Below are 8,501 nucleotides of genomic sequence, written 5' to 3' on the forward strand. Positions count from 1 at the left end.
TGTGTGTGTGTGTGTGTGTGTGTGTGTGTGTGTGTGTGTGTGTGTGTGTGTGTGTGTGTGTGTGTGTGTGTGTGTGTGTGTGTGTGTGTGTGTGTGTGTGTGTGTGTGTGTGTGTAGTAGTTGTTGGCTTCTGCGTTCGTGTGCAGCCTCTTCCAGAGGGAGATAAACTACAAATGGGGTCTCTAAACTCTATCTCTCTCTGGTAAATATATTTCGCGGACCCCCTGGTTATGCATCGCGGGGGGGGGGGGCTGGGGGGTCCGCGACGCATAGCCAGGGGGTCCGCGAAATAATTCAGATTTGTTTTCCTCCTTCCAATTTTTTTGTTTTTGTTTAGCCTATATATTTTTGGGGGGGCTATAGTGTGTGTGTGTGTGTGTGTGTGTGTGTGTGTGTGTGTGTGTGTGTGTGTGTGTGTGTGTGTGTGTGTGTGTGTGTGTGTGTGTGTGTGTGTGTGTGTGTGTGTGTGTGTGTGTGTGTGTGGGGGGCTAGCATTTGGAGATGGATGAGTTTATAGGGTGACTAAATAACAAGTGAGTTCAAATGTATTTCTCAGTGAAGTTTAAGAGCATTAAAGTTCTGTTTAAGTCAGTGGTTCAAGAAGTGGGGTCCTTGAGGGAGTTCAAGGGGTCCCAAGGATGGATAGTACAGTAACCAAATTAACCCTTACAGGTCTGTAACTCAGAGTGGTCAAATGGAACCAAATGGACCCTTACATGTCTAACTCTGAGCGTGTAACAACAAATGGAAACAAACATACCCAACATGTCAGTTTGGTTCCATTTGTACACTCTCAGAGTTAAATTAAAATGGTGGTCCCAGAGATAGAAATTCCATGGTCCGTAGCCTAATGCAGGTCAAATTGTGGGTCCTTGAAATAAAATGTGGTTGAGGAAATTTGAGAATCTTATTATGGGGTGTCAATTTTGGGGGTCCTAGAAGTACAGTAGGCCCAGGTGTTATGGATTTATACATGGACCAGGCATGCCAAGATAAATATTGAAGTAATAACCGCTACATGTAATCTAACATATGTTGGGTACTGTAGCCTACTCGCATTTGGAAGCTGTGTGTGTGTGTGTGAGTGGGGGGGGTGGGGGTGGCAGGAGCGACTACAACTGTCAGGGGTGGCCCCGCCCGCCGCAGCAGGGGGAAAAAAACGTTGGGTACATTGTAGACAAGTGAGAGAGAAAGAGGTTACTGTACTGCAACTTTTATACTATGCCTGTGTCCGTAAAGGTGTGACTACATGACCTGCATTAGGCTACGGAACCCCATGGCATTTCTATCTCTGGGACCCCCGTAGTCGTTGCCGCTGAGCGGGGTTGTTTGTCTGTGTGTTTCTTTTGGGTAATTGATTCTTCTCTTCTTTTTGTATTTGTCCAAGTAAATTGGAAATGAAGATGTCCAGCCACAAATGACAAGCTGTGGTCTCTGTGTTCATGTCTGGAGTTGTATCCATCATAACAAGAAGTTCTGAAACCTGCGTCTTTTTTATGTTGCATAAGGTGAATTTGAGTTTTTAATTGTTAGAGTAACATGAGAAGATTCTACAAAATGTCTTGAAAAACAGTTTTTTTTCAAAAATAGCAGATCTACAAGCTCGTAGCGTATGAGCTTGCATATATGCTATTTTTCAATAGCTAAAGTATAAAATTATGGTTAATGTGGATAAACGCTAAAGTTCCAGGTCTTAGTGGGTTAAATGGTGAAGTTTAGCAAAACATTTTATATACACTAGTAAAAGCATGCCACATCATACAGCTGCTATAGAGCGCCCAAGTCCTGACGTCCTGAAGTAATTTCTCTATGGCGAATAACATGGGGCCATCTTAAGCGTGGTGGTCCAAAAAGAAACAAGCTGGTGTCTCTGTATCGTTTATACGTCGTTATATCGTTTATGTCAGTCACTCGTATATGATAGTCTGTTTCTAGTGGAAATTTAACTAAATTAGCAGCAGTAACAATAGTTTTTAACATATTTGTAGTAGGCAATGAGATGATGGCTTATGCTAGCCTATGCCATTCCATTCAAAGGTTTGGAATCATATTGCTTTAACTTCCCTTCCATGTCCCCTTCCCCTATTTTTGTGCTCTTTCTTTTGAAGACATGCATGGTGACATGCAACGTGAGAAGCTCACAAAGACAGAGACTTCTGCCAATATGATGTACAGACTGATGCTGAAACTTCCCAAAAGTGACAAGGAGGTAATGTTGTGTAACAATGGCTGTAGTTCTAAAACCTTTTCATGTCAATTCATGTCAAGGCATGCCATCGGAAATGTAGGGCCCTGGGGGTCCTTGCACCCAACCCCAACCCCTGCATTAGAATCCAGATCACCATAACTAAGTGTGTACAAATAAAACAAAATGGACCGTGAGGGTCCATTTGGTTCTTAACTATCCATCATTTATCTGGAGACCCCTTGGAACCCCCCCCCCCCCCCCCCCAAGGACCCCTGGGGATCCCCAGACTCTGCATGTCATGTGATGCTGTATTTCTCCTGAGCTGTTTGACATGTATTGTGGCCCACACCATGCTATTGCTTAAAGTTGTTTTTTTATGTTTGCTAAAAGGTATGTTTTTTTTTTAATTGAATGTAGGCCACCGCAAAAACATGGGACCTACTCCTTCCTGTGGAATGAACAGCTGTGGACCGACTAAATGTGTCCCAGAGAGTGATCCGCACACAAGTAGCCAACAGGACGCAGAGTATGACCTGCAGCCCCAGTGTCTCTCCTGGAGGTTCTCATGCAAGTATGTAAACTATGGAATTAAATGTATTTCATTTCTTTAAACATATACAGAGATTTAACATCTTGAAATGTAAAAATATGTGTAGGAACTGCGAGTCCCAGTGCGAATAGCTGCCCACCTGAAACCCTGATCAGCTGCTAGAACCCTGAATGTGACCATCTCTTGTGGGAAGCAGACAGAGCCGCCCCACTGGAACCAGTTGTAAGTTGAAATCTCGTATTCACTTCAAAATGTACTTTGTCTTTCTAACTTGAAATGGTGTTTGGCAACACATTTGATGTACACAAGTAGAAGCATGCCACAGTATTTCAGCTGTTTTAACTGCTGAAAAGGGATCACAACAATTCTGAACACAGGCCACTGTTTGTGTTTCACATAGAAAACAAATTTGCCATATTAGCTCAAGACATTTAAAATTACTGGGGTTTTTTCTGTTCAGAAAATAATCCTCAATATGCAGCAATAATATCTTTAAAGACCGTAGCCATTCTTGATGTATAATTAACCGATTTAGACCTGAGGACATTTCTACAAATGCCTTCTAAATCAGTTTTCTGAAATACCTTTGTTTCTATGTCAGTCATTTTCATGTCAAGGACCCCCAAAAATTATGTAATTGGCTGCCGAATCCCATCTACAAATATGATGTTCCAGGGACCCCCCAGAAGCAAATATTTCAGTTTTACAAATGTTCACTCTGAAAGAATGTGTTCAAAGATTTGCACCACATTTTCAAGATTGTTCAAAATTAGCAGATCTACAAGCTTGTATATCTATTTTTATAGCTAAAGTATAACATAATGCTTAAAACACCAAAAGGGTTTCCTGTTCTGAATGGGTTAATCATGCAATTTCTTGTAGCACACAACTCATGATACATTCTTAATAAGGCTTAATACGGTGGTGGTTTTGGCCAATCCATTAGCCAGTAATAAAATCTGTTACAAAATCTGATACACAAAGAATCATGCTAGCATTACTAAGTCAGCTTCTTGTTATTTTTTTTAGGGACACTAAAGAAGAACACAGTGGCAGTCACAGGACATTCACCAGAAGGAGGGAGAGAAGGCGCTGTCAAAGTGGTTCACAGGAGCTCGTGCTTGAGGTGGGAATATGGCTGAAAGAGCTCAGAGATCACTTGAGAACACACAGGACAATGGGGCACAGCCCCAATAGAAAAAACAGACCACACACACACACACACACACACACACACACACACACACACGCGCAAACAACTACCTCCTGAGAATAACCCTCTTTTAGTTCAAATTGAGAGTGCAAGTTTAATCTGTCTCTCTCCAGTTGGCTTTTTTGTGTTCAATTTTAAATGATTGTGTCAAGTCAAAAAGGTTCCAATTACTTTTTGTGTTCAGAATATTTAAGTTCCTCATGTAGTCTGCCCATGTATACCCTATTCTAAAATGATTGTTTAAAACAGTTAAGGTGAAATTTCACTTTCAAACATGTTTGGGGTCATTTTAACAGCTACACAGGCTTCTGTGAAGTGTGAACACCCCATACAGTTTAAGTTGCTTGATTCAGTATTTCACTCACTCACTCATCCCATGGCCTAGGGGGGTGTACAGGTGTCATGGTGGATGCTTGGGCACTCGGGTATCTCCAGTGCTTTTGATCTTCTGTTGTGCATATCAGGGTTTGAAAGCTGCAGCCAGTCCACTCCTTGATGTTGTCCACTCAGGACTTAATCTGCCTGTCTACTTTCCCTCCACTGTCCCCTGTACTTTGGTCTTTGACAGGGAGGGTATGTCTTGTGACATGACCATGAGAGTAGAGGCTCCTGTTCTCCAGCATGGGTGGTAGCTAAACTGTCTTAACATAATAATTTGTCCGGTCTTCTTATACGATATATGTAGCATTCTTCTGTCACACTTGCTTTCAAATGACTGTATCCTGTGCTCGGTGTCCGCTGTAAGTGTCCAGCTTTCAGAGCCAATGGAATAGGGTGGAGAGTACAAGTGACTTGTAAAGTCTGACCATCACTGAGAAGCTGATTTATTATTTATGTTTCCAAATACTGTATAGTCTAGTCATGGCTGATGTTGCTATCCCAATTATTGCTTTTATCTTTTGTGGAGCTGCCATCTTCACTCACAAAGGACCCAAGGTATATAAGTCCTTTACTTCCTACAGGCAAGTGGCCTGTTCCTTGGTGATATATGTATGGCTGTGGCTGGTGACCAGGATATTACTTTTCTCTTCATATCCATGCCATATGCTCTGCCTTGTGTTTTCTCATAAGTTTGATGTCATTGGAGATGGTAGGGTCTTCCTCTGATGGATATGGAGGTGTGATATTCTATGAGTGCTTCCTCCATGATGTTGTTTATAAGAACTGCACTGCTTGGGTATAGTGCTTGGATTACCTGTTGTGGTACAGGTCATGCTGGTGCTAAAGGTGCTTCTTAATCAGTATTCTGAATTTGAATATCTCCTTTTTGGTCTGAATCAAGATGATCTGCAGCATTACTTTGCTAGCCAGGCAGAAAAAAACTGTTTCTGTAGTTTTGTCACTGCCCTGCATTCCCTTTCTTGGGGTCTTTTATTGGGTACATTGCTTGGTTTCCCATATCTTTTGGTAGATGCGTGTCAATGCTATTATCATGTATTGCCCTCCATGCTTCCAAAGCTCTGCTGGGACATTATCGATAGCAGGCTCTTTACTGCCTCCTCTACTTCAGCTTGAAGTATTGGGGCATCCTACCACATGCACTACTGGACTTCATGGCACTAGTATGTTGGGATCTGGTCTTATTGCACATTTGTATAGTTCCTAACAATACTCTGTCCATCACTTGGATATTGCTGCTTTCTCGGTTAGTAGAGAGTCATGCTTGTCTTTTATTATTGTGGCTGTATGTTGTTGTGTCCTTCTCAGTTTCTTTTGTGTTGTGTAGGCTGCTTTATTGTTGCCCTGTCTTCTCCTTGCATCTATGCTTCCACACGTGGATTATGTGATCCACTTTACTGCCTCCCGGTAGATCTAGGATGTTATCAGTGGCCCATGGTTTGTTTTTCTTCCTGTCCTGCCCTAGTACTTCAGTTGGGGTTTCTATAAGTGCTTCCTCCATATTGTCTGTCAATGTATATGTCTTGCAGTAGGCTAAGTGTTGTTTTCAATTAATCTAACATGATTAAAATTTAATTTAAAGTTACCATAGGTTTACATGGGAAGGAGGCGTGTCTGATAATATGAATATCAAATATTTAAATACTGAATCAAGCAACTTAAAAACTGAGTGCTCACAAGTTAGTGAACCTGCCTGGGGACCCAGAGCCCCTGGTTGTCCCTGGCACGATGCTAGGCCAGAAATGTGTCAAAGTGTGTCCCTGAGCAAAATTCGTAACCCCTAATTGCTGCCCGAGCGCCAGCTCCCAGAGAGAATGGCTGCTCCTTACTCTTAGTTGTTAAAGGATGGGTACAGTGACAAATAACACCCCAATGTTAGAATGACCCCAAACATGTTTGAAAGTTAAATATCCTTTAAATTAACCCTATCTTCACTTGATGGTTCAAGTTCTTGAAATTGCTCAACATTACCCAATAAGCTTGCAATAGTGTTTTATTTTGTTATTTTTGAGTGGTGCTAGCCCCTCCTATGCCCAGCTTTGTGTGTTTGTGTTCCCCATAAGGATTATTTGATTGGCTTAGCAATGTGTGTACCCCATAGCGACAATTTGATTGGCTGAACAATGTGTGTACCCCATAGTGATGATTTGATTGGCTGAGCACGGAATGTGATGTATGATATGAGCGCCCATCACTTCACACAAGTGTTATTTACACAATTTGTGAATCATTTGTTCTTCCTGCATTTCAATTATGACAGTTTTGTTATTGAGGCCGGTCTGAAAGAACAAAGCTTGGTTTTATATTGCAACCAATAGATTCCATGTGACGATGTTTTCAATAAACTTTCAAAAAAGATATATTGTCTGATATAGTTTTTTCACTATGGTAAAAGTTAAATTGGCTAAACCTTAGGCACTTTTTACATCTTATGTTAATGTGTTTGCAGTTGTTAAACAGGGTTCATGTCGATAATACTGCTAAATTCTCCCATTTTAATCCCTTCAGGACCAACTTGAAACCCATTTTGGCAAAGTTCCCGGGTGTTACCCACTTGTGCTGCTAGAAGTGGGATCTACATCGGTCTCAAAGTGCCCAGTTGGACTCCATTTAAGGCCCATTCAGATCCCACTTCAAGTCTATATAGGCAAACACAGGTGAGGCCTACATGGGTTTGACATACAATTGCCAATTTTGACCCCACCTAAAACCCAGTCAGAAACCCACGTAAGCCCATATGGGATAACACAGCTGGGCCCTGAGTGGATACTGGGTGAAAACCCACTTGGAGCCCTTAATGGGCGTACACAAGTGTGGCCTACATGGGTAGCATATAATTTTCCCAGCTGGAACCCACTTAAGGCCCATTCAGATCCCGGTTCAAACCCATATAGGCAAACGCAGGTGGCACACACATGGTTCTGACATAAAATGGCCCATTTGGACCCCCGCTAAGACCCAGTCAGAAACACGCGTAAGCCCATATGGGATAACACAGGTGGGCCCTTTGTGAAAAGTGGGTGCACGGCCCACTTGGAGCCCTTAATGGGCGGACACAAGTGTGGCCTACATGGGTCACATATAATTTACCCAGCTGGTACCCACTTAAGGCCCAATCAGATCCCAGTTCAAACCCATATAGGCAAATACAGGTGGCGCACACATGGTTCTGACACAAAATGGCCCATTTGGATACCACCTAAGACCCAGTTAGAAACACACGTAAGCCCATATGGGCTAACACGGGTGGGCCCTTTGTGAAAACTGGGTGCACGGCCCACTTGGAGCCCTTAATGGGCGGACACAAGTGTGGCCTACATGGGTCACATATAATTCGCCCAGCTGGAACCCACTTAAGGCCCAATCAGATCCCAGTTCAAACCCATATAGGCAAACACAGGTGGCGCACACATGGTTCTGACATAAAATGGCCCATTTGGATACCACCTAAGACCCAGTTAGAAACACACGTAAGCCCATATGGGCTAACACAGGTGGGCCCTTTTTGAAAAGTGGGTGCACGGCCCACTTGGAGCCCTTAATGGGCGGACACAAGTGTGGCCTACATGGGTCACATATAATTTGCCCAGCTGGTACCCACTTAAGGCCCAATCAGATCCCAGTTAAAACCCATATAGGCAAACACAGGTGGCGCACACATCGTTCTGACATAAAATGGCCCATTTGGATACCACCTAAGACCCAGTTAGAAACACACGTAAGCCCATATGGGCTAACACAGGTGGGCCCTTTTTGAAAAGTGGGTGCACGGCCCACTTGGAGCCCTTAATGGGCGGACACAAGTGTGGCCTACATGGGTCACATATAATTTACCCAGCTGGTACCCACTTAAGGCCCAATCAGATCCCAGTTAAAACCCATATAGGCAAACACAGGTGGCGCACACATGGTTCTGACATAAAATGGCCCATTTGGATACTACCTAAGACCCAGTTAGAAACCCACGTAAGCCCATATGGGCTAACACAGGTGGGCGCTTTTTGAAAAGTGGGTGCACGGCCCACTTGGAGCCCATAGCCCATAGCCCATGTCAATACCCAAGTGGGGCCCATATGGACATGTTAGCTGGGCAGTGTACACACATAACCGAAATCCGTGGCCTTTAGAAGAACATTAATTCCACATGATTT

This window comes from Electrona antarctica (assembly GCF_951216825.1).
Source record: "Electrona antarctica genome assembly, chromosome: 11".
In the NCBI taxonomy this organism is placed as follows: domain Eukaryota; kingdom Metazoa; phylum Chordata; class Actinopteri; order Myctophiformes; family Myctophidae; genus Electrona; species Electrona antarctica.